Source organism: Hemiscyllium ocellatum, chromosome 17 (genome assembly GCF_020745735.1).
Source record: "Hemiscyllium ocellatum isolate sHemOce1 chromosome 17, sHemOce1.pat.X.cur, whole genome shotgun sequence".
Lineage (NCBI taxonomy): Eukaryota > Metazoa > Chordata > Chondrichthyes > Orectolobiformes > Hemiscylliidae > Hemiscyllium > Hemiscyllium ocellatum.
In genome coordinates, this window is record NC_083417.1 from 1,208,187 (window position 1) to 1,233,216 (window position 25,030).

Here is a 25,030-nt window from a genome sequence, read left to right on the forward strand (position 1 = left end):
CCCACTAATTATATAGTTAAATAAATAATAACTAATAGCTAAAAAAGAAAATCATGACAGTAATAATCATAATGATGAAAACACAGCTCAACGAAGCAAACCAATAGTTCTTGAACATCGAGTGCATAAATTTATACATATTCATATGTTCGTAGTTCCTTCTCCCTGGATACCAGATTTATTAAACAGAATTGCTATAGCTATATAAAGGCTCTTGTTAGTCTGGCTGACAAATCTGTACTCAAGTAGTCCAAAAAGGTCCGCTATGTCTCATAAAAATTCTGTTTTATAGTGCACCATACTTGTGAGAAAGTCTAAGGGGATGTGTTCCATGACTAGCTTACACTAGCCTGACAGCCCCGGGGGGATTTCAGACACCCACCCTTATAGATTATTCTTTCTTGCACAAAACGTGAGGATACTGAAAAGCCTTTTTTTGTGTGCAGCTAATGGAAGTGAACCAATAAGGCCAAGAAGAAGAGATACATGGTCCATCTTCACCTTTGTCCCCAAGACCTTCTATATTTCACCTACCACAGTGTTCCAGTATACCCGCAGCCGGTGACAGGACCAGAGACCACAGGGGAGTGTGCCCGTACTCACTTTGCCTTTAGGACACATCATAGATGCTCTCATTTTAAATTTTGAAAGGTGGTATGGAGCCAAGTAGGGCCTGTGAACACCAGTCTTTTAGGACTGAGATGAAAAGGAATTTCTTCAAGTGGAGCGGGGCGAATCTTTGGAATTTTCAACCCCAATGGGCCGTGGAAGCTTAATCATTGAATACATTGAAGAGAGAGATTGATAGGTTGAATTACTGTTGATATCAATGGATATGGGGATAGAACAGGATTATGGCATGGATCAGCTGATCAGTCATGATCTGGAATGATGGAACAGATGGGTTATTCCTGCTCCGATGTTCCTATGACAAGTAGCCCTCCTTTCCATCACCCGTCTCTCCTAATTTCTTCATGCTCACTGAGCTCATTGGATCCCAGTTAAGCAATGTCTTGGTTTTAAAAATTCTCATTCTGCTTTCATCTTCCTCTATGGCCTTGCCTGTCTCTATTTCTGTAAATCTGTCTAGCCCCAACCCACATGTCCTCCTCTAGTTCTGATCTTTTGAGCATTCTAACTTTATTTGCTGCACCGTTCACAGCCATACCTTCGAGGACCAAGGTGCTATGTTCTGCAATACCTTCCCTATTCCTCTCTGCCTCTTGCCTCTCCTTCCTCTTTTGAAAGACTCCTTAAACCTACTTTCTGATAAAAGGTCATCAACTTGGAATGTTGACTCCTCTCTCTCCCAAAGTTGCCTGACTTGCTGAGTATTTCCAGTATTTTTAGCTTTTATTTCAGATTTCTAGCCTATTTCCCTTATTTTGTTAATTCTTGATCAAGCATTTGGGTCCATTAGCTAATATCTCCTTACATGATTTGGTGTCATATTTTATTTTAGATCTGCTATACCTTATCCTAAAACTGTGATTCCTGAAGAAGGGCTCATGCCCGAAACGTCGACTCTCCTGCTCCTTGGATGCTGCCTGACCTGCTGCACTTTTCCAGCAACACATTTTCAGCCCTAAAACTGTGATGCCTCCTTCTGTATTTCCCCTCAAGAGGAAGCATCTACTCTCTGTTTACTTTGTCAACCCCCTTTAGCATCTTGTAAACATTAAAGTAGGTAAGTCCCCAGGGTCTGATAAGATCTATCCCAGGGTACTGAAGGAGGTGAGGGAGTAGATTGCTGGTCCTTGACAGAGATCTTTTTATCCTCTGTGGCCACAGGCCAGGTCACAGATAATCAGAGAATAACCAATGTTCTTCCTTTGTTTAAGATGGGCAAGAGGGATAGGCCAGGAAATTATGGGCTAGTGAACCTTCTGTCAGCGATAGGGAAACTATTGGAGAAGGTTTGTCAGGACAGGATTTAATTGCATTTGGGAAGGAATGGACCTATTACTGAATTTACTGAAGCATTTGACAAGGTCCCTCATGATAGGCTGGTCCAGAAGATTAAGTCACATGGGATCCATGGTGCATTAATAAATTGGATACAAAATTGCCTTGGTCAACAGGAGTTGTGGAGAATGTAAATCTGCAAATCTGCAACGAGTGGGTGTTCCATCAGGATCAATGCTGGGACACCTGTTGTTTGTTTTTGTTTTGAATTCATTCACAGATGAGGGTGTCACTGGCTGGGCCAGCATTTATTACCTCTCCCTAATTGCCCTGAGGGCAGTTTAAGAATCAACCACATTGCTGTGGATCTGGAGTGAAATATAGGTCAGACCAGGTAAGGATGGCAGTTTCCTTCCCTAAGGGACTTTAGTGAACTAGATGGGGTTTTCCCAACAATCGACAATGGATTCATGATCATCATTAGACTCGTTAATCCAAATATTTATTGAATTCAAATTCCATCATCTGTCGTGGTGGGATTCAAACCTGCGTTCCCAGAACGTTTGCTGGGTCTCGGAATGAACAGTCCAGTGAGAATACCACTGGGTTGTTACCTCCCCATAATTTATATGAATTGGAATTGAAATGAATGATTTAGATGAAATTGTCAGTGATCTGATTGGTAAATTCACAAATGATGTGAAAATTTAGGGTGTAGGTTTGCTCGCTGAGCTGATATCCAGACATTTCGTTACCTGGCTCGGTAACATCATCAGTGGCGACCTCCAAGTGAAGCAAAGCTGTTGTCTCCTGCTTTCTATTTATATGTTTGTCCTGGATGGGGTTCCTGGGGTTTGTGGTGATGTCATTTCCTGTTCGTTTTCTGAGGGGTTGATAGATGGTGTCTAGATTTATGTGTTTATTTATGGCGTTGTGGTTGGAGTACCAGGCCTCTAGGAATTCTCTGGCATGTCTTTGCCTAGCCTGACCCAGGATAGATGTGTTGTCCCAGTCGAAATGATGGTTTTTTTTCATCCATGTGTAGGCCTATGAGGGAGAGAGGGTTGTGTCTTTTTGTGGCTAGCTGGTGTTCATGTTTGTGAAAATTGCTGCAGTTGTAGATACAACAGGATAGTAGATCACAGTGCCAGAGACCCGGGTTCAATACCCGCCTCAAGACAACTGTCTGTGTGGACATTCTCCCTGTGTCTGCATGAGTTTCCTCCAAGTGCTCCGGTTTCCTCCCACAGTCCAAAAATGTGCAGGTCAGGTGAATTGGCCATGCTATTTTGCCCGTAGTATTAGGAGAATTGAGTGTGAGTGGATTGCTCTTCGAAGGGTTAGTGTGGACTTGTTGGGCCGAAGGGCCTGTTTCCACATTGTAAGTAATCTAATCTAATCTAATAGTTGAGCAGAGAAATAGTAGGTGGAGTTTAGTCCCAACAGGTGGGAGATGATTCACTTTGGGAGGTCAAATGCAAGAGGAAAATAGGCAGTAAATCGGACTTTTGGGAGCATTGATATGCACTTGGTTTTTGGACTGCAAGTTTTTGGTGAGAACAATTAAACTGAGGACAGTCTGAGCACAGTGACTACATATTTCCATCAACAGAAGGCGATAGTACTGCACGTTCCTCCTCCTGCCCCTTATTGCAGCACTTCCGTCCTGACACAACCACCTGATGAAGGAGCGTCGCTCCGAAAGCTAGTGCTTCCAATTAAACCTGTTGGACTATAACCTGGTGTTGTGTGATTTTTAACTTTGTACACCCCAGTCCAACGCCAGCATCTCCAAATAATGACCTGATGAAAGAGCAGACTATAACCTGGTGTTGTGTGATTTTTAACTTCCTTACTGTAACACAGTGCTAAAGGTCACCAGCACAAGGACTGCAGTGGTTCAACTCATCACGACCTTCTCAAAGGCAGCTAGGGATGGGCAATAAATACTGGCCAGCAAGCAATGCCCATGTCCCATGAGTCAAAGGAAAAAGAATGAGGTACTTGTCTTTATTAGTCGGGGAAGAGCAGAGCAGAGAGGTACCAGGAATATGGGACATAGTATAGGAGTAAACCAAGCTCCCAAAGCTGCTTATGATCCTGTTGAAGGTCAGAAATTCAGCTTAAAGTAGGTGAAATTTGAACTCCCAGTTACTGATGAAGAGAATATAGCCACAAGTCAGCAAAACTGAGTCTCTCATGTGGGACTTTGGTGAAAGATAGATTGAATACAGGGGCAGATCAGTGATAGATGGAATGGAGGTGAGGGCAGTTGAATGTTCCTCCTGCAGACTGTGGGAGGTAAGGGTCACCACTAGTGTCCCTGCTGACTACATCTGCAGAAAGTGCCCCCAATCCAGCTCCTCGAAAACCGCGTTAAAGAACCAGGGCTGGAGCTGGAGCTGGATGAACTTCGGATCATTCCGGAGGCTGAGGGGATTATTGAGAGGAGTTACAGGGAGATAGTCACACCTCAGGTACATGAAGGCAGATGGGTTACAGTCAGGGGATGGAAAGGGAACCGGCAGGCAGTGCAGGGTTTCCCTGTGGCGATTCCCTTCAACAATAAGTACACCGTTTTGGATACTGTTGAGGGGGGTGGGGGGGGAACATACCGGGGGAAAGCAGTGGGGCACAGGGCTCTGGCACAGAGTCTGTCCCTGCTGCTCAGAAGGGAAGGAGGAAGAGGAGCAGAGCAGTAGTCATTGGGGACTCCATAGTTAGGGGGACAGATAGGAGGTTCTGTGGGAATGAGAGAGACTCACGGCTGGTGTGTTGCCTCCCAGGTGCCAGAGTTCGTGGTGTCTCTGATCGTGTCTTTGGGATCCTTAAGGGAGAGGGGGAGCAGCCCCAAGTCGTGGTCCACATAGGCACCAACGACATAGGTAGGAAGAGAGATGGGGATTTAAGGCAGAACTTCAGGGGGCTAGGATGGAAGCTTAGAGCTAGGACGAACAGAGTTGTTGTCTCTGGTTTGTTGCCTGTGCCACGTGCTAGTGAGGCAAGGAATAGGGAGAGAGAGGAATTGAACACGTGGCTATAGGGATGGTGCAGGAGGGAGGGTTTTGGATTTTTGGATAATTGGGGCTCTTTCTGGGGTAGGTGGGACCTCTACAAGCAGGATGGTCTTCATCTGAACCAGAGGGGTACCAATATCCTGGGGGGGAAATTTGCTAAGGCTATTGGGGTGGGTTTAAACTAATCCTGCGGGGGGGGGGGGGGGGATGGGAACCGAGATTGTAGTTTGAGTATAGAAAAGGTTGAGAGTAGGGAGATCCAAAATCAAGTTTCAGGGACGCAAGATGGCACCGGTAAGCAAGAAGTTGGTTTGAAGTGTGTCTACTTCTATGCCAGGAGCATCCGGAATAAGGCGGGTGAACTTGCAGCATGGGTTGGTACCTGGGACTTCGATATTGTGGCCATTTCAGAGACATGGGTACAACAGGGACAGGAATGGTTGTTGCAGGTTCCAGGATTTAGATGTTTCAGTAAGAACAGAGAAGATGGTAAAAGAGGGGGAGGTGTGGCATTGTTGGTCAAGGACAGTATTACAGTTGCAGAAAGGATGTTTGGGGACTCGTCAACTGAGGTAGTATGGGCTGAGGTTAGAAACAGGAAAGGAGAGGTCACCCTGTTGGGAGTTTTCTATAGGCCTCCGAATAGTTCCAGAGATGTAGAGGAAAGGATAGCAAAGATGATTCTCGATAGGAGTGAGAGAGACAGGGTAGTTGTTATGAGGGGACTTCAACTTTCCAAATATTGACTGGGATCTCTACAATATGAGTACTATAGATGGGTCAGTTTTTATCCAGTGTATGCTGGAGGGCTTCCTGACACAGTATGTAGACAGGCCAACAAGGGGCGAAGCCACATTAGATTTGGTACTGGGTAATGAACCTGGCCAGATGTTAGACTTGGAAGTAGGTGAGCACTTCGGTGATAGTGATCACAATTCTGTTATGTTTACTTTCGTGATAGGGATAGGTGTATCCCACTGGGCAAGAGTTACAGCTGGGGGAAAGGCAATTACAATGTGATTAGGCAAGATTTAGGAAGCATAGGATGGGGAGGGAAACTGCAGGGGATGGGCACATTAGAAATGTGGAGCTTATTCAAGGAAAAGCTCCTGTGTGTCCTAGATAAGTATGTACCTGTCAGGCAGGGAGGAAGCTGCAGAGCACGGGAGCCGTGGTTTATGAAGGAAGTGGAATCTCTGGTCAAGAGGAAGACGAAGGCTTATGTTAGGATGAGATGTGAAGGATCAGTTAGGGCGCTTGAGGGTTACAAGGTAGCCAGGAAAGACCAAAAGAGAGAGCTCAGAAGAGGAGTTACAGAACGCTAGGAAACTCAGAAGAACAGAGGAATCTTGAGGTACTTGTGTTATAACACGGGGTAAACCCTCCGGCTTAATTCAAACCAGTAACGCAGAAAAGCTTTATCCCGTGCAGTAATCTGTGAACATTTGAGAGGCCAAGAACTATTTAAAGTAAGAATTAACAACTTTATTTCTTAAAATATAACAGAGAATAATAAACTAACAAGTATTTACAACTCCTTCCTCTAACTTTCTTTTACCTTCCCCTTCTATAATACTAGTTTGATAAAACCTCCGATTAAGATTTACCAAAAATTCAAATTTTCAAAGCCAGCCAGATATCAAAATCTTCTCTTATATCTTCCTCGGTCTTTTCTTCTTCATAGGGATTTCTGTTTCACAGATCACTGATCGATAAAGGTACCTCTAAGAGAGCTATTTTTCCAGGCCGTCTGCAGATGCTGGTTGCTTGACAGTTCTCCTCTCAACTGTTCATTTTTCCTTGGTCTTTTCCCCCCCCAAAACATCAGATTGTGTCATTGGCTTTTAAGATTGTCAATATATTAAATGTAAACTGGATTGGAGTTTGGTATTTTTCGGGGTATAATTTAAACTGATTGGCCAAATTCAAATCTGCTTTGTCATCTCCAGGCAACGAGTTAATCAAGTTGCTCAAGCAAATGTTACATTGTATCTTGGTGCTGTGTCAGGTAGTTCTGTTGCTTTTAACTCTTTTAAAGGTACAGTCCACCCAGTTGTCCACAGGCGCTGCAACAATTTAATAGAGAATTAAAAATGGATATGGGACTCTTTTCTTTTTCAGTCATGGCATTAATTGTAAGAGCAGGGAGGTTATATTAGAGCTAGACAAAACTTTGGTTAGGTCAAGTCGATGGAGTATTGTTGGAGTACTGTGTGCGGTTGTGGTCTCTTCACTGTAGGAAGGATGCAGTTGCTCTGGAAGGGGTGCAGAGGAGGTTCACCAGGATGGAGTTCAACCCTGTCAAGTGTGAGGTTGTTCATTTTGGAAGGACAAATAAGAATGCGGAATACAGGGTTAACGGTAGGGTTCTTAGTAAGGTGGAGGAGCAGAGGGATCTTGGGGTCTATGTTCATAGATCTTTGAAAGTTGCCACTCAGGTGGACAGAACTTGTAAGAAGGCCTATGGTGTATTAGCGTTCATTAGCAGAGGGATTGAATTCAAGAGTCGTGAGGTGATGTTGCAGCTGTACAGGACCTTGGTAAGGCCACATTTGGAGTACTGTGTGCAGTTCTGGTCGCCTCACTTTAGGAAAAATGTGGAAGCTTTGGAGAGGGTGCAGAGGAGGTTTACCAGGATGTTGCCTGGAATGGAGAATAGGTCGTATGAGGACAGGTTGAGAGTTCTCGGCCTTTTCTCGTTGGAACGGCGAAGGATGAGGGGTGACTTGATAGAGGTTTATAAGATGATCAGGGGAATAGATAGAGTAGACAGTCAGAGACTTTTTCCCCGAGTACAACAGAGTGTTACAAGGGGACATAAATTTAAGGTGAAGGGTGGAAGGTATGGGGGGATGTCAGGGGTAGGTTCTTTACCCAGAGAGTGGTGGGGGCATGGAGTGCGCTGCCTCTGGGAGTGGCAGAGTTAGAATCATTGGTGACCTTTAAGCGGCAATTGGATAGGTACATGGATAGGTGCTTAAGCTAGGACAAATGTTCGGCACAACATCGTGGGCCGAAGGGCCTGTTCTGTGCTGTATTGTTCTATGTTCTATGTTCTATGATGTTGCCTGGGATGGAGCAGTTTAGTTATGAACAGAGGCTGGATAAGTTCAGGTTATTTTGTTTGGAGCAGAGAATGTTGAAAGGGACCCAATAGACGTGTATAAGATTCTGAGAGATATGGACAGGGTGAATAAAAAGCAGCTTTAGTTCAAGGGTCAAGAACAAGGAGGAATAATTTTAAGTAAAAGGCTGGAGGTTTAGATGGGATTTGATGAAAAGATTTTTCATCGAGAGGGTGGTGGGGATGAGGAAGGCCCTGCCTGTGAGGGTAGTTGAGACAGAAAACTCTTAACTTTTAAAAAGTACTTGGATGAATATTTGAAGAGTCATAATATTCAAGTGCTGGAAAGCTGGACTAATGGAGATGTAGAGGAGTTTTTGTTGGTGTAGACTTGATGGACCAAAGAGCCGCTTCTGTACTGTTCACAATTTCACAAACCCATCAGCTACTTGTTACCAGACAAATCTCACTTTCTATTCACAATGTGAACACTTTAACTCCCCCTCCCACTCCACCGAGGACATGCAGGTCCTTGGACTCCTCCACCGGCAGAACACAACTACACGACGGCTGGAGGAGGAGCGCCTCATCTTCCGCCTGGGAACCCTCCAACCACAAGGTATGAATTCAGATTTCTCCAGCTTCCTCATTTCCCCTCCCCCCACCTTGTCTCAGTCGGTTCCCTCAACTCAGCACCGCCCTCCTAACCTGCAATCATCTTCCTGACCTCTCCGCCCCCACCCCACTCCGGCCTATCACCCTCACCTTGACCTCCTTCCACCTATCCCACCTCCATCGCCCCTCCCCCTAGTCCCTCCTCCCTACCTTTTATCTTAGCCTGCTTGGCTCTCTCTCTTATTCCTGATGAAGGGCTTATGCTCGAAACGTCGAATTCTCTATTCCTGAGATGCTGCCTAACCTGCTGTGCTTTGACCAGCAACACATTTGCAGCTGTGATCTCCAGCATCTGCAGACCTCATTTTTTATTCACAATGTGATGCCATTTATTCATCTTCCTAAGAGAGTTAGTGAGAGGCCTGCTATGCAAGTCAACTCAAATAAAAGAAAAATACTACAGATACTGGAAATTTGAAACAAAAAGAAGAAAATGCTGGAGAGATTCAGCGGGTCTGGCAGAATGTGTTAAGAGATAGATGTTAACATTTTGAGTCCAATATGACTCTTCTTCAGAAATTATTAGAACTTAACTGGTAAATTATTTCTGATATACAGTAGCTGCAATTACAGAGACACGGCTACAGGGTCACCAAAGATGGGAATAAAACATCCAGGGAGACCAGAACGGATGTGCAGAGATCGTGGCACATTTTGGTCTAGAGGACAATGTAAGGACATTCAGTGTTGAGGCCAAGGAGGGAGTTGAAGACAAGGATGGGAATTTTAAATCCAGAGCATAACTGGCCAATGTAGGCTAGTGTTGAGGTATGAGGAATAAAATTCCTGCCAGGCCCAGATGCAGATTCCAATAACGTCACAACTAACAGAATTACCATGGAACTAATTTGTCCAACAGAGGCCTGACCAACAAGAGTTTCTGCGTTTATATTCATTTCATAAGGAAGTCTTTCATTTCATTATTGACATCTACTTTTATCTTGCTGTTTACTCACCAGTAATTTGAGAGACTTTATTAATTTTTGCAAGGTTTGTGAAGGTTTGTAGCTCAGGTTGAGGTTTAGGGTGTAGGTTTGCTCGCTGAGCTGTAGGTTTGATATCCAGACATTTCATTACCTGGCTCGGTAACATCATCAGTGGCGACCTCCAAGTGAAGTGAAGCTGTTGTCTCCTGCTTTCAATTTATATGTTTGACCTGGTTGGGGTTCCTGGGGTTTGTGGTGATGTCATTTCCTGTTCGTTTTCTGAGGGGTTGATAGGTGGTGTCTAGATCTGTGTGTTTGTTTATGGCGTTGTGGTTGGAGTGCCAGGTCTCGAGGAATTTTTTGGCATGTCTTTGCTTAGCCTGTCCCAGGATAGATGTGTTGTCCCAGTCGAAATGGTGGGTTATTTTCACCCGTGTGTAGGGCTACGAGGGAGAGAGGGTCGTGTCTTTTTGTGGCTAGCTGGTGTTCGTGTATCCTGGTGGCTAACTTACTTCCAGTTTGTCCTACGTAGTGTTTGTGGCAGTCCTTGCATGGAATTTTGTAGATGATGTTGGTTTTGTCCATGGGTTGTACTGGGTCTTTTAAGTTTGTTAGTTTTTGTTTGAGAGTGTTGGTGGGTTTGTGTGCTATTAGGATTCCGAGGGATCTTAGTAGTCTGGCTGTCATTTCTGATACTTCTTTGATGTATGGTAAGGTGGTTAGGGTTTCTGGCTGTGTTTGGTCAGCTTGTCGTGGTTTGTTCTTGAGGAATCTGCGCACTGTATCTTTTGAGTATCCGTTCTTCTTGAATACGTTGTATAGGTGGTTCTCTTCTGTTTTCCGAAGTATAGTTCCAACACTATACAATAACAAAGTCAAGACTGTGCTTTGGTTTCTGCCTGTTTGCACTGGACCTTAGCCTGGGATACTGGGCAAGTACCCCCGAACTGACCCGAATTTCTGTCAAGGTGGAAGTTGCTGGAATTACAGGAAAGGAAGATGGGTTTGGTCATAGCTGGTTCCTGGCTGGGAAACTGCTGCTGTGTTTTGGAGCTTTATCGCTCAATACAGGCCTGTCATTTCCTCTGTGGCAGAAAATGCATCTCCTTTCACAGTACTCACTACCTCCCTCAGCAAAACACTCACCCAGACTCAGAGCCCTATCCAGGAATGAGCTCTGGGACAACCATCAAAAATTAAATGAAAGCTAGTCTGCTGCAAGGAGCTCAAATTTACTCAAACTTTAGAATTGTAAATTAATTTATCTTTGCAAACATTTATTTAATTGCAGTTGTAAAATGCTGAACCTGGCTCTGCAAGGACTGACAATCCTCCTGAAGGATTAGAGAAAATTATTGTGAACTGTATGTCACCATAAAGCGACAGCCAGAATTGATCTTACAGAGGATGCTGAAGTAATCTTCCTGCAGGTCAGTCCTTAATTGTACACTTCAGTATATAGTCAGTAAAGACCAAGTATATAAACCCATGTGTCCTCAGTAGTTATGTAATGATCAGCAAGAATTGGCAATGTTGAGGAACTTTCTTGAAACTTGAGTAAAAGTGCCACCATAGAGACACTGAGCCTTACAGATCAGGGTACTCTATAGATCTGGAGTATTTGGTGATTTCAGCCTGAAATAAAGAGATTGGCATTTGGATAATTCCAGAACATTTGCCCTAATATTTTTAATGGATTACCTTATTTGGAAGAAACACAATTGTTCACAGTATCTCATATTTGGACATTCCTAAAGTTGCACTCACACCCTCACACTGTCATACTGTTTTCTCTCTCCTCCTTTTCGAGGAGAGTTTACTGAGAGTTTGTTGTGTGGAGCAATAAATGAGACTACATGCTTCTATAGATAATGACCAGAATAGAATGAGACGCCTTGGCTGACCCCACAGGATCTTCCTAACTTGTTCCATGTCCCAGTGACAGTGAGCACATGCTCTCCGATTATTCAATCTGTTCAAAAATCTTCCCCAAAACATCAGTGACTATTGTATGTGATACTCACACATCGTTATTGTATTTCCCACCTCCCAGCGCATTTCAAACACCTACTACCCTCTGTATAAAAATCTTTACTCATACATCTTCTTTAAATTGTCCCCCTCTCAGCTTAAACCCATGTCCCCTAGTATTTTGTACACTTTTTACAGAGCAGCGAGGAGAGAGGGCAGAGAGAGGCGAGGGCTGCCGGGAAGGGCAAGTGATTGTTTTTTTTAAGTGAGTGAGATCTAAGCCCGAGACCCTGCACCTACACCCTCCCATCCACCTCCTCTAACCTTAATACAGCAAGTTTTTCAGGTTTTCTTTTTTTCTCTTCCTTGTTTAGTCCTGTGTGGTCTTTCAGCTTAGCAAGGACAGTATTGTCAAGCTAGTGGACCTGTGCCTTACCACCCACTTCACCTTTAACAACAAAACTTACAGACAAACCAACGAAAAACCCATGGGATCTTCAATATCAGGGTTCTTAGCAAAGACAATAATATAGAGACTTGAGCCACCAGCTCTGCCAACCATCCAACCCAAACTCTAGGTCCGCTATGTGGATGACACCTTTGTCATCACTAAACGCAACAAGTTAGAGGAAACCTTTAAGACCATCAATAATATCCTTACTGGTATAAAATTCACTAAAGAAGAGGAAAACAATAAACTGCCATTCCTAGATGTCACAGTAGAGCGAACAGCCAATAGGCAACTTCAAACTAACGTCTACAGGAAAACAACATATATGGACCAAATATTGAACTACAGAAGCAATCATCACAACATCCACAAATGAAGCTGCATCAGAACATTATTTCAATGAGTCACCTCTCACTGCAGCACAGAGGAACTACACAGAGCAGAGGAAAATCACCTAGACAGTGTATTCAAAAAGAATGGGTACCCAATGAACAAAGTCCACCGATTTCTCAGCAACAAACCCAAACAAGCAGACAAAACACGCCCAGAAACCCTAACCACTATCCCTTACATCAAAGACATCTCAGAAATGACTGCCAGCCCACAAACCCACCAACACACTAAAACAGCAGGTAATGAACTTGAAAGATCCTATACAGACAACAAACAAAACTATTGTCATTTACAAAATACCGTGCAAGGACTGTAACAAACACTACATTGGACAAACAGGCAGAAAACTAGCCACCAGGATACATGAACACCAACTAGCCACAAAACAACCTGACTCTCCCTCACTATTATCCTTACATACAGAGAAGGAAGGACACCACTTTGATTGGGACAACACATCTATCCCAGGACAAGCCAAACAGAAACACACACAAGAATTCCTAGAAACATGGCATTCCAACCAGAACTCTATTAACAAACACATTGACTTGGATCCCACTTACTATGCCCTGAGAAAAAGAACAGGAAATGACATCACCATAGGAAATGATGCCACCACAGGAAATGACATCACCAACCGAAGGAAACCCAAATATATAAGTAGAAAGCGGGCTACACCACCAGTGCTTCATCCAGAAGCTCACTGAAGATGTTACCTAATACGGTGATGAAACATCTGAAAATGAGCCTTCCAGCTCAGTGAGCAAACATACATCCAGTACTTTTCTTTGTTCTGTGTTCTATTCGACATTTCCACCCGGGGAAAGAGACTGCAACTATCCACCCTATTTCTGTGCCTCATAATTTTCTGCACTTCAATTAAGTATCTGATATCATTCCTTAAATAAGGGGACCAAAACTGCTCACAGTACTCCAAATGTGGTCTCACCAGCCCCTTGTACAGTTGCAATACTCTTATCCTCCAACCCCCTTGAAATAAGGACCAACATCCATTAGCTTCCCTGATTGTTTGCTGCACATATTAACTATCTTCCTATGATTCATTAACAAATACCTCCAAGTCCCTTTGAGTTGTAAACTATTTGTATACCTCTCAACCTGCCTTTCTGCATACTTTAGTGTTGGCTTCAAATTTGATTGCAGTACATTAATTTTCTTCCTCTAAATCTTTAATATTTTGTTGTAAACAGTTGTTGGCCCAGCACTGACCCCTTTGAAACATCTTATTCCCCCCTTGCTGTTCCTGTCCATAAGCCAATTGTCAATACAAGCCAATATATTACCTCCAACACCATGGGCGTTTTGCCCTCAAAGATTATTTTCTCTCTTTTTATTGTCTTTTTAGTCATCCTTTGGATTCTGAATCTATCCCAGTCTTTGGGGCTGTGACTTTAAAAGGTTTTGAAAAGTCTGCTGGTTTGGTGGTTAATATGGCTTTCAAGTGGTCAAATGCCTCCAGGCACAGTTCTGTCCACCAGAACTTTGCGTTATTCTTCAGCAAATCAATTACTGGGGCCACTACACAGCTGAGGTTTGGAACAAACTTCCAATAGAATCCACTGAGTCCTAAGAATCGAAGCACCTCTTCCTTCGAGGTTCATCGTGGGAATTCTTCGATGGCCTTTGTCCTTCCATTCCATGGGGTTAACCTTCCATGACCAATGTTATGGCCCAAGAACATCACCTCTGCTTTTGTGAATTCAGTTTTGTTTAAATTTATTACAAATTTTGCTTCTTGTAGTCATTCAAAGTGCTCTGCCAACTGTACCCTGTGATCTTTCCAGGACTTACTAAAGATCACCACATCGTCCAACTACACTATACAGTTTGATAACCCAGCCACAACTCTGTCCGTGAGTTTCTGGAACATGGCGGGTTCATTCTTCATTCCAAAGGGCATCAATTTAAATTGATATAGTCCATTTAGAGTTACAAACTCAGAAATTTCTTCTGCTGTCTCTGATAAAGGTACCTGCCAGTAAACACGCAGTGCCGAAAATGTGTTGCTGGAAAAGCGCAGCAGGTCAGGCAGCATCCAAGGAACAGGAAATTTGACGTTCGGGCATAAGCCCTTCATCAGGAATGTAAACACGCAGTAACAACTGAATTCCTGGAACTGACATTTTGTCAATCACTACCACTGTAACTTCCCAGTCTTGAATTGGCACTCCAACCTGATCTTACATAGGGGAACACTAAATGTCTGTCCATCTATCCCACAAATTACCACACTCTCGGGTAACACAGTAAGTCCAACTTGGTGATATAACTGGCTTGTCCGACTTTCTTGAAACAGTCCTTCACTCTCAGAATTGGATACGAGTCCAATTTTGTAACAGCGTTGATGTTCTGTTAATCCACGCAGAATCGTTGAGTCCTGTCCAGTTTGCAAACTAAGATGGTTGGCAAACTCCACTCACTCTGGCTTCGTTCAATGATATCTGGACCTGCCTGGCTTTGAAAGGATTAAGCCAACAGGGGTAGTGTTTTAGCGGAGCAGTATTCCCTGTGTCTACTTCGTGTACAATAGCATTAGTCTTCCCCAGCTGATTCTTACACATGATCTTATACTGCAGTAACAAATCTTTCAACTGTGTTCTCTGCTCCTGAGACAGATAGCTTACTAACCTATCCCACTCCTCAAGGTCTTCTTCATTTTTAATCTACTTTGAGGCACATCAAAACCCACATCATCTGGATTTGATTCCTTACTCTGCGGGGCAGTAACTAACACCTGGTTCTCCAGTTCTTTCTCTCTAGTATAATACGGTTTCAGCATGTTCACATGACAGGTTCTGGATTAGTGGTTCTGGAAGAGCACAGCAGTTCAGGCTGCTCCTTGGATGCTGCCTGAACGGCTGTGCTCTTCCAGCACCACTGATCCAGAATCTGGTTTCCAGCATCTGCAGTCATTGTTTTTACCACGTTCACATGACAGACCTGCCACCTTTTCTTTCTATCTGGAATCTTTACTAGATAGTTCACCTGACTCAACTTTTTCTCAATTTGATAGGGAGCACTAAACCTGGCTTTGAAGGGATCTCCTGTCACTGGTAACAGTACTAAAACGTCATCCCCTTGGGAAAATATCCGAGGCTCAGAACTTTTCTCTATTAACTGCTTCATTCTCCACAGCGTCCTATTTAGGTGCTATTTAGCTAACTCACCTACTCGATTTAATCTCTTCCTCGCCTCCGATACATAATCTAAACGTGAGATTTCTGACTTTGGTCTGGTCAATTTTTCTTTAATTATTTTTAAATGGCCTCTCATTTCATGCCTGAACATTAACTTGAAGGGAGTGAACTGAGTAGATTCATTTGGGGCACCTCTAATGGAAAGCAATACGAATGGGATTCTTTATCCCAATCATTCGGGTAATCCGGTCAGAATACTGTCAAGATGGTCTTTAGGGTCTGATGCCACCCTTTTAAAGCTCCCTGGGATTCAGGATGATACGCACTGGATTTAAAGTGAATTCAGTTGAATTGAATTGAATTTATTGTCACATGTACTGAGGCACAGTGAAAAGTTTTGTCTTGTGAGCAATACAGGCAGATCACAGAGTTAAGTAGCAGAGATGGTAAACAATAGATAAACAGCGGTAAAAACAAAAACACAGGTACAGGCGAATGTTAGGAGTTTGTGAGTCCATTCAGGATTCTAACAACAGTAGGGTAGAACCTGTTGTGAAACCGGCTGGTGCGTGTGTTCAGGCTTCTGTACCTTCTCCCCGATGGTAGAGGTTGTAGAAAAACATTGCCAGGGTGGGATGGATCTTTGAGAATGCTGGCGGCCTTTCCTTGACAGTGGGCCTGGTATATGGATTCTATAGATGGGAGGTTGGCCTTTGTGATTGTCTGGGCTGAGTTCACCACTCTCTGTAACCATCTCTGATCTTGAATGGTACAGTTGCCATACCAGGTAGTGATACATCCAGACAGGATGCTCTCGATGGCACACCTATAAACGTTGGCAAGGTTATTCGCTGTCATGCCAAGTTTCCTCAGCTGCCTGAGGAAGAAGAGACGTTGTTGGGCCTTTGTAACCAGTGCGTCCACATGAAGAGTCCAAGAAAGCTTGTTGTGGATGACCACTCCCAGGTGTTTGACACTCTCTATGTTCCCCCTCTGTGCTGTTAATGTGTAGGGGGGCATGAGTAACATCCCACCAAAAATCAATTGTGAGTTCCTTGGTTTTGCTGGCATTGAGAGTTCGGTTGTTCTCAGTGCACCATTTTTCCAGGTCTTCCACCTCCCGTCTGTAGTCTGTTCGTCACCATCTGAGATTCGACCAACTATGGTAGTGTCATCAGCGAACTTGTCAATGACATTAGTCTGGTATTTGGCGATGCAGTCATGGGTATACAGTGAGTACAGTAGGGGGCTGAGTACACACCCCTGGGAGGCTGTGTAACTAAACTATCCATAACCTCCTTATACAGCCTAGCAGTAAAATCAGACCCTTGGTCTGACTGATTCTCTCTGGGTAGCCCATACCATGTGAAGAAAGCTACTAACTCCTCCAACACCTTTTTTCTCCTGATACTCCATAACGGAATTGCCTCCGGAAATCTGGAAGACGCATCCATTATGGTGAACAAGTACCAGTTCTCACTTTTTGTTCTCGGGAGGGGACCTACACAATTAATTATAACCCGGGTGAAAGGTTCTTCAGATGTGGGAATTGGCAACAAAGGTACTGGTTATCTTACCACCTGTGGCTTACCTACCATTTGGCATGTATGACACTTCTGGCACAAGTTAACTACATCCTTGTGTATTCCAGGCCAATAAAAATATTTTTGTACCTTAGCCTGAGTCCTTCTTACACCTAGGTGACCTCCTACAGACACTTCATGTGCTACCCATAACACTTCCTGTCTGTATGCTACAGGCAACAGAATCTGGTGCCCTTCGGCCCGTTTCTCCTCTGCACTAACCTGCCGTGGTCACCGTTTCTGATTTAGGATTCTAGCTTTCAGATAATAACCCTCTGGAATATTCTCTGCCTCCTTTTTCGAATACGCATCCACATATCTATCTTGTATCATCTTGTCTTGCTGTTGCAAGTCCCTTAGCCTTTCAGGCCTAACACTTCTGCCTGACCCTTTGTCCGGAGTTTTCCTGCACCACTGCATCAAACAGGGTGTCTGCAAACTAAACTTCAACTCCTTCACCTTTCTCTTTAGATTTCACTTTGTGCTGTGATGTATGATAGTGAGATCTTGTTACAACACAGTCTGGGAAAAGTCAGACTGTTTTCTGTTATACCCCCCTCTGTTTCTTGGTCTTCCTTGGGCTTCTCCACAACAAGGGATGTCACTCCCACCTTGGATCCTGGCAAATCATTCCCAACAAACTGGATTCCTGGAACTGACACTCAATCACTCCCGCTGTAACTTCCCCAGTCTTCAGTTGGCACTCCAACCTGATCTTACATCGGGAACGTTAAATATCTGTCCATCTATCCCACAAATTACCACACTGTCGTGTAACAGATCAGAAAGATTGCGTATTTGCTCCCATCCCTTACTATCAGTGACTGGTTAGATCCTGTATCTCTCCAAATTATAACTTTTTGCCCTTTCCCTGTCCTTTCTGATAAACTTTACTCACAGAGGCAAATTCTTTGTAGAGATCAGGTACAACTCCATACCCAGCTCCTGCTGAGGCAGTACACTATATGGTTCTTCTTGGGGTCACCTTTCCTATCTTCACTCATGCCATTGGCTGAGCTTTTACCACATCCTTTCCCACAGTGCCTTTCTTTAACAACCAGCCCTGTGACTTTGTGTCCCACTTTACCACAATGGAAACACCTGAGACCTTTCACCTACTTTTCACCCTCTTAGGCTTCTTTTTTAACCTGGGATAACTCTTACCACAGTGTTGTCTACTCTTTGTTTTGTAGTCTAGGATCTCCCCTTCTCCCAACTTCTATCCCTCACAGGATGAAATTCTGACAGGAAGCTTGTCTTATGCACCAACATGTACTCATCTGCTAATTCTGCTGCCCTTCTCACTTCCTGAACTCTCTGTTCCTCCACATGAATTCTTATCATCTGTGGAAGTGAGTTTTTAAACTCTTCCAGCAGAATAATCTCTCGTGGAGCCTCAACATCTTACCTATTTTTAAGGCCCACACCCTTCTATCAAAATGACTATGTTTAATTCTTTCGAACTCAACACATATCTGACCTGGTTCCTCCTTTATGTTTCTGAACCACTGTCTATATGCTTCTGGTAACAATTCATAAGCATTTAAATAGCCTGTTTGACCTCTTCATAATCTCTGACCCCTCATCTGACAGTGTGGCAAATACCTGATTAGTTCTGCCTACCAGTTTAGTCTGAACTAGCATTACCCATAAATCCTCGGACCACTCCATCTGCCTAGCCAATTTTTCAAATGAAATAAAGAAGGCTTCAACATCTTTCTCATCAAAATGTGGCAGAGTTTTGACATATTTCTACATGTCATTACCTTCTCTTTTAATCTCCATTGTGTAAACCTGACGTTGCTGACTAAGTCACAACTTGTCAAGTTCAAATTCTCTCTCTTTGTCTTTCCCTTTCTTCTCTTTCTCTTTTCCTTTCTTCTTTCTATCTTTGCTCAGCTAAGAACTTTCTCTCCTTCTCTTTTTGTTTATCTTCTAACTCCATTTTCCTCAACTGTAATTTAGGGTTTTCTCCCTCTACTGCACTTGTCAGTTTCTGTGACGCACCGAAGTGTTTGAGTAATTCGTTTACAATGTCAGCTTTACTTTTGCCCTTGATTAAACCCAAATCTAATTTCTTTGCTAATTCTAAAACTATAGCTTTTTTCTTTCCTTCTGAACTTTCTTGGCAAATTTGAGAATCACCTTCAAATTCCAGAACCCCTTTAGCAATTTTAAGATCCATTGTTCTCACTTTTAATTTAATCAACCACCAGTCACTGAAATTAACCAAATTGTCTCAATTACATTTAATTTAAAGATCTAGGACACTTACCTGCAAGTGTTTAAATCTGCTAGGAGTTTTATACCTCCAAATCTATTCAAATCTGTCTAAACCAGTTGAAATCCTGGACAAGCCCCAAACTGTTATCTCACGGATAAACCCCCATTCTAATTTAAACCAGCAATATAGAAAAGATTTATCCTGTGCAGAAATCTGTGAAAATTTGAGAGGCCAAGAACTATTTAAAGTAAAAATTAACAACATTTTTTCTTCAGGTAAAACAGAGAATAATTGACTAACACGAGTTATAACTCCTTCCTCTAATCTATCTTTTACTTTCCCTTCTATAATACTGGTCCGATAAAACCCCCGAGTAAGATTTACCAAAAGTTAAAATTTCAAAACCAGGCAGCTGTCGAACCTTCTCTTTGTATCTTTCTCTATTTTCTTTTCATCTTCTTTGGAATTATGCTTCACAGGTCATTGATAGATAAAGGTACCTTTGAGAGAGCTATTTTCTGGGCAGTCTGTACATGCTAGTGGCTTGGCAATTTTCCCTTCAACTGTTCAATTTTTCCTTGTCTTATACACCAAAGCGTCAGATTGTGTCATTGGCTTTTAATATTGTCAATAAACTAAACTTAAACTTGATTGGAGGTTGGTATTTTGGGGTATAATTTAAACTGATTGGCCGAACTCAAATTTGTTTTTGTCTCATAGCAACTCAACTTGTGCTAGTTGCTGGACCAATTGTTACAATGTAAATTCTCCAGCACTCTATGTGCTTGCTAATTGCTTCATTGTCTTAAAGGTACAGTATACTTCTACACCTTCACAACACTACCTTGTAACCCTGGGAGAAAGTGAAGACTGCGGATGCTGGAGATCAGAGTCGAGAGAGGGGTGCTGGAAAAATATAGCAGGTCAGGCAGCATCCGAAAAGCAGAAGAATCGACATTTCAGGAATAAGCCCTTCACCTCGTAACCCTGTAGAGCCATGTCTGATCATTGCTTCATCACTTTAAGTAAGCTTCCTCCTTCCTCTTGACTAGATGCTCCACATCTCTGGTCACCCAAGGTTCCTTCACCCTACCATCCCTTCCTTGTCTCAGTGGGACAAACCTATCCAGCACTCACAGCAAAGCGCCCCTTAAACAACCTCCACATTTCTGTCATGCATTTCCCTGAGAACATCTGTTCCCAATTTATTTTCCACAGTTCCTGCCTAATATCTTTGTAATTCCCCCTCCCCTGTTCCTGATGAAGGGCTTATCCCCAAAACGGACTAGGAGAAAGTGAGGACTGCAGCTGCTGGAGATCAGAGCTGAAAAATGTGTTGCTGGAAAAGTGCAGTAGGTCAGGCAGCATCCAAGGAACAGGAGAATCGATGTTTCTGGCATAAGCCTTTCTTCAGGAATTCCTGAATGCTGAGTTATTGTGTATCTTGAAGACCATCTTGGAGGACATTGATCTAAAGATCGGAGGCTGAGTGTCTTGACCACTGAAGTGTATTCCAACTGTGAGGGAACACTCCTGCCTGGCAATTGTTGTGCAGTGTCTGTCATCTGTTGTGGCACCACCTCCATGGTCTCTCTGATAGACCTTGCCTCAGGGCATCCGTTCTTGCAACATATGAGGTGGATAACATTGGCCAAGTCACATGAGTACCTACAATATGTGTGGTGGGTGGTGTTCCTGTTTGTACAGTTTTGGATTACGTGTTACTTTGGTTAGACCCTTATCACGTGACTCTTATACCTGTCATGTCATTCCAGCCATTTGGTCTGTCTCCAGCATCATCTTATTTTTGATTTTTTTTGTCATTATCTCTGCCTGAATTAACTGGATCATGGTCATCCCTTCACTTGCTGTTCAGCTACTGACTCTTTACTCTCAATGTCTGACACTTTTGATCACCTCGTTATTCAGATGTCAACACTCCACTCATACCATTTGTCCAATGGTTTGATACTCTTAATTACCTGGAAATATCTTGAAATGATCTTTCCGCTCATTAATTCTGTGCTTATGCATTTCTCTCCCCTTCACCTGACAAAGGAACAGCATTTGGAAAGCTTGTAATTTCAAATAAATCTGTTGGACCATAATCTGGTGTCATGTGACTTCTAACATTGTTTTCTATAATAGAAGTTCCTTTCACCTAAAATTATCCTCAACCTCTCTGATAACCTATAGGAGAATGTTTCTTATTGAGTTTTGTCATTGGTATATATTTTCGGTGAGCATTTTGCATTGTTTCTTTAAATATCTCACAGAATATTAGGGAACCCTGCATCACTGCACAATACTAGATCAAAAATAGGATTTCTCCCTTTGTTGCATGACACTTGTAACTGCAAACTGCATAAAACATTCACCGAATTCATTTCCAGACCATCTTTGTCAGTTTGATTTATCCAGTCCATTTAAAGATTAAAGTCCCCCCACAATTCTATCTTACCTTTATTACAAACTCCAATTAGTTTTCCTTCATCCTCTGTCCAACAGTTTGATGTCTGTGAGGGGATTCTGTCAACTACGGCAACAATGTTTTTTGACCTTTGTTGTTCCTAACAATGAAGAAAGAAGCTAAAGTGAAGCTAGGCTCCTTCGGGTCTGAGGCTGGGGAAATAATAACGGGGAAGCAGGAAATGGCAGGAGTTAAATACATACTTTGTGTCAGTCTGCACAGTAGAGGCATTAATAACTACTAGAATAACTATATTCATAAATCCAAAATTACTAAATAATTTAAGGGGCAAAAGAAGGAGAAAAAATGAATACAATACCCATCACAAGAGATAAAGTGTTAGGTGAACTAATGGGGCTAAAGCCCAATATGTCTCTTGGACCTGATGGGATGCATCTCAGATCTTGAAGAAAGTAGTGATAGAGATAGTGAATGCATTGGTTCTAATCTTCTAGGAATCCGCAGATTCTGGAAAAGTACCTGAAGATTAGAAACCTGTCAATGGAACATCATTATTTCAAAAGGGAAGGAGACAAATAAAATGTATCTATAGTCCAGTTGGCTCAATGTCTGTAACTGGGAAAAGGTTGAGTGTATGATAAAGGATGTAATACCAGAACATTTAAAACTCTGTCATATAAACAAGTAGAATCAGCCTGGCTTCATGAAGGGGAAATCATGGCTGACAAATTGACTAGAATTTTTTGAGGAGGTAACAGGCAGAATATATAAAGGAGAAGCAGTGGATATGACATATTCAGATTTTCAGAAGGTGTGTGATAAGGTACCACACATTAATCTGCTTCGTAAGGTAAGAGGTGTTGGAGGTGGTATATTAGCATTGGTAGAGAATTGGCTAAATAACAGAAAACAGAGAGTTGGGATAAAGGGGACATTTTCAGGAAGTCAACCTGCAACTAGTGGACTGCCCCAGAGATCAGTGCTGTGACTACAATTATATACAATATAGATTAATGACTAGGATGAGGAAAGTGAATGGACTAGTCAAGTTTGCAAATGATGCAAAAATTGGTGTTAAGTGGTGGCAAGGATGACAATAAAAGCCGACAGAGGAATAGTGACAAGTTAAGTGAATGGGCAAAAATTTGGCAGATGGAATATAATGTTGAAAAATGTAAGATTTTGGCAGAAAGAATAGAGGAAATGAATTGTATTAAAATCGAGAAATATTGCAGGAAGATGCAGAACCAAGAGATTTGGAAGTCCTCATCTCTCCATGGATGTTACCAGACCTGCTGAGTCAATTTAGAATTTTCTGCTTTTCTGTATTTGATTTTCAGCACCTGTGGTATTTTGTCTGGTTTTGTGGTTCTCATTAAACACTGACTTCTTGTGAACCAAGAAGGAGAGTTCATTGCAAGTGGTGGTAATGGAAGAACAGCATGGACCTGGATTGCAATGCACTCATCTTGGATGGTCTTTTAGTCTCTACCTTTACTTAGAGCACGAGGTTGAGTGTGTTTGATAAATGCTCTCTCTTGCTGCTGAATTCAGTCCTCATTCACCATCACAAACCAAGTCTTTAACAAGAGTTACCATTGGGCCTCTCAATCTCAAGACGACATAACTCTGAAACTCTTTTCCCTCCATCTTCTTTCTACCAAGTAAGGCTTTTACTCACCAAATCCAAATTACCTAAATTATATTCCTGAATTATTTTTATTGTCAAATGCCCATTCAATTTTAGTCATGAATTTTAATTTTCAGCAACAGAACAAAATAAAAAGGAATTGCAAAAAGAAACATTAGTCGATACACTGCAGTGACACTGTTTTGAGCTGACCTCAGTCTGGGTTAGACCTTCATTCCTAATGAACAGCTTATGCTTGAAGTGTCGACTGTCCTGTTCCTCGGATGCTGCCTGACTGGATGGGCTTTTCCAGCACCACACTGCATCTGCTGTATCTGCAGGCCCCACTTTCTCCTCCTTCGTTTCAGATTGTATTTCTTTGCCAGAATACTAAATATAGAAAGTTTTGAGTTGACGATGGAGCTTTTGCACATGACATTATTGGAAGTGGGACAATAATTGAAGACATTAATTCACCGGTATTTCCAGAAACCAGTTACACCTGAGCATCATGTACAGGTTGGGATCTGAGAAAAATAATACAGTGGTTGTGGAATGTTATGGGAAATTCTGTGCAGAATCAGTGAACAAAGAGATGTGACGGCAGAAGAGGTTTCAGTTTAGTGGGTCTATAATTAAACAGATAAAATAAACTTTTGATAGGACTCTTGTGGTGCAGTTGTAATGTCCCTACCTCTGAGCGAGGAGAACCAAGCTCATATCCCACATTCTCACGGGTGTGTTCTGTATAAATGTTAAACAGACACTTTCTACTAAACAACTTTCATAGGAACAGACATGACAGAAGTCAAGCACTGAAACAGTACCGCAGCTCTCTCTTTATTAAAATGAGGACACCGGCTTTTGAACCACAACTGCAGCAGCAAAGGCTTTCCTGTCTCACAGATGTCCAAAGTGCGGACACAGCTGTGTTCCCTGATAAACACAGAAGTCACTGCTTTCTGTCACTTTGCCATCTCACAATGTGAGTTTTATCAGCCTGCAACATACTAGAGACTTTCATGAGTGAAAACGAGAAGCGATTTACTTGACTTTTGCTCAATCTGATTGCGGTTGGTTCACTTACTCAATTCTTGGAGCTATTGTAGAGACTAAATACTGAGGCATCGATCACTGATCCGCCTTGGAATCTAATTGCTCAAGCTCAGTCTTTGCCAGATAATTTCCAGCATTGATTCTTCTCTCTAGTCTTCCCTCTTAGTGCCCAAAAAGTCATTCTTGGTCTCATCTTCTTTCTCATCTCATTGTTGCCCATCACGATGCAATATGAAGACATAGGTCTGGCTTCTACCTATATTCCAATAACACACTGCTCCATCTCTCAACAACCTCTCTTGGCCTCTTTTTTGACCTTTGGTTAGACAGCATGTTCAATATCCAAAACACTTCCCTCCAATTAAACACCAATGACCTAATCAGTGGTGCTCAAATTGAGAGTGTCACTAGGACTACATGTTCCAGACCTCAATACAGTCCAAATTGGGCAAAAGAACAGAACTCCAGGTGTGAGATGAAAGTGACAGCTCTTCACATCAAAGCTGCATTCAACCGAGTGCAGCATCAAGGAATCCTAGCAAAACT

At 42.6% G+C, this 25,030-nt stretch overlaps 2 protein-coding genes across 3 annotated transcripts in view; one reads left to right on the forward strand and one right to left on the reverse strand.

Annotated features, from left to right (window-relative positions):
- acsf3 (acyl-CoA synthetase family member 3) overlaps positions 1-25,030 on the reverse strand; it is a 159,034-nt gene that overhangs the window by 79,366 nt on the left and 54,638 nt on the right. Inside the window, exon 1 of one of the 2 annotated variants that reach the window (XM_060837544.1) lies at positions 21,829-21,890. The exons of the other annotated variant lie outside the window; for it this stretch is intronic. The gene's annotated coding sequence lies outside the window, so the exon portion shown is untranslated. Of the gene's footprint in view, positions 1-21,828; positions 21,891-25,030 lie in introns of those variants that run through there. 2 annotated transcript variants of the gene reach the window in all.
- cbfa2t3 (CBFA2/RUNX1 partner transcriptional co-repressor 3) overlaps positions 1-25,030 on the forward strand; it is a 127,771-nt gene that overhangs the window by 3,721 nt on the left and 99,020 nt on the right. The window lies entirely within an intron of this gene.